This window comes from Propithecus coquereli, unplaced genomic scaffold (assembly GCF_000956105.1).
Source record: "Propithecus coquereli isolate 6110/MARCELLA unplaced genomic scaffold, Pcoq_1.0 Scaffold507, whole genome shotgun sequence".
NCBI lineage: Eukaryota > Metazoa > Chordata > Mammalia > Primates > Indriidae > Propithecus > Propithecus coquereli.
In genome coordinates, this window is record NW_012150919.1 from 1,282,158 (window position 1) to 1,284,454 (window position 2,297).

Sequence of the window (2,297 nt, forward strand, 5' to 3'; positions counted from 1 at the left end):
GCTTAGACCTCTGGGCTCCATACCAGTATCTACAATAGTCTCTGGATATTCAGTGGTACCTCAAAATTCAATATGCCCCAAATCAACTATTTTCCCCCAACAAATCTGGTCCTTTTTGATTGTTCCCTATTTTAGTGAATGGCATCACCATCTCTTCAGCCACGTTGTCAGAAACCCAACTCAAGCTTATACCTCGCCTCCCTCCCATATCTAGTCCATCATCAACTCCTGTCAGTTTGCCCCCTAAATATCTCTCAAATCTAACCTCTTTTCTCCATCCCTGTCACCACCATAATATTCAAAGCTTTCAGAACAGCTCATTTGAGCCACTTCAGTAGCTTCCTAAGCTCATTTACCTGCATCTACTTTAGTCCTCTCTCCAAGGTTTCTCCACATTGCAACAAACATAATTATTTCACACGTAAATCGGATCAGTTCATTCTTGCTTTCATCCCCCTAGCCTCTTCCTTGCCTCGTTTACATGGCTCTGTCCCCAAAACCCAAAACAAGGAAGGAAGGAAGGAAGGAAGGAAGGAAAGAAGGAAGGAAGGAAGGGAAGGAGGGAGGGAAAGAAAACAAAAGAGAAAGCTTCAATGGCTTCTTATGGCTCAAAGAATGTAGACAAAACAGAATATGGCCTGAAGGCTCTGCCTGGCCTCCTTCATCAGCCTCAGCTCACACTGTGCTTCCTCTTTCTTTCTCTGCTCCAGCTGCCCTTCTTTGAGAATTTCCCACTTTCCATGCTCCTGCCTCCTACATGCTACTGTCTCTGCCTGGAATGTACTTCCTTCCCCTCTTGATCCACTTAATTGCTTAACATCCTTCAAGTTTTAGCTCATTTTTCTCATTTTCCTGATACAATTCAACCTCTTATTCTGGCTGTCAAGATACCATGCCTACCCTTCATAGATTTTGTGACATTTTTGATTGCTACCTCCACTGGACCACAACATCTGTAAGCACAGCGGTCATGAGTGTGTTTCCCCACCAGTGTATCCCAGGTGCCGAGTACAGTGCTATAGTGCTCGATGCTTAATAATGAGTAATACGTATTTAATGGATGAGTAGTAGTGGAAATCACATACCTCTGCTTCTCAAGACATGTGAGTTGTTCTTTGCTCTTCCCAAATACCAGCTAGAGAGGAGTAAGCTAAAAGGCAATCAGGGAGTGGGAGAACCAGGGAGAGAAGGGCAAAGAGAAAGCTTAGAAGTCTCAGTTTCTCTGGTTAGACTAGTTCAGTGTCAGAAAGTATACTCCAAACCCAAAGCCACTTCCTAAGGAGAAGTAGTAGAGGGTGAATGCAGTCTTATTCATCTGATACATTCTGGACATTTGATATGTCCAGAATCCTACTCTTCAGGGCAGACTTCCTGCCTACTCTGGCAGTCACCTAACTGTGCTACAATTGTACCGCTATAATGGATCCAAAGTTTTGTGTATGTCCAGACATCTCTTTACACAGGCTCTTCCTGTGTTATAGAAAAGCATAGAATGATGCCTTATTCTCTGTACAGATAAATCCACTTTCTACTACCTAGTCAACATGGTCAAGGTGAGGAAGTCAAGCAAGAGTTCCAAGCGCCTAGGTTATGGCTCTTAGAAATATTGCTAGTTTCCCAGTCGAAATACAAAGAAAAGATCCAGTATCTTACTAAGTGGAGAGATGATGATTTAAGAACTCATTTTTAGTTTTACTGGCATATTTGGACTTTTTGGGAATTGGGACATTTCAATTTTTAAAAAATCATTAAGGCCTACTTGAACAAGTTGATTGGGAAAATTCAGAATTGAAAAGCAATTGCCTTTTAAAATGGCAAGTTAAACTTTCTCAATTTTAACATTAGAACTGGTTAAAAGCAAAATCTTTATTCAATAAATATGAATATTGTGAAATTTATTTCAAATCTGTATTATGAATCATTAAGCCATCAAGGAAGAAATAAATTAAGATGGATAAAAAAGAGCAACCATTCCCATTTACTCTATCTCAGTTGTTCAATTTCTTCATCTCATTTATTATAATCTATAGTTATCTTGTTTATCTGATTTTTTGTTTCTGGACTATCTTTCCCACGAGACTGTAAACAGCAGTAATGCCAAGCCCTTCTCGGCTCTGTGTTCCACATCCCCCTCAGTGAGGAGGCCACGCTGACCCTCGCGGTGAGTCCCTGGGAACAGACGCACCGGCAATGCTGGATAAAATGCAGATTCCTGGGACCCACTCCATCATCTACCGACTCTTAGGTGGAGCTCTAGAATGTGCAATTTTAACACTTCTAGATGGTACTAAAGCACA

At 41.2% G+C, this 2,297-nt stretch overlaps 1 protein-coding gene across 2 annotated transcripts in view; it reads right to left on the bottom strand.

The window, feature by feature from the left end:
* Window positions 1–2,297, bottom strand: part of SAXO2 (stabilizer of axonemal microtubules 2) — a 45,290-nt gene that overhangs the window by 32,183 nt on the left and 10,810 nt on the right. The window lies entirely within an intron of this gene.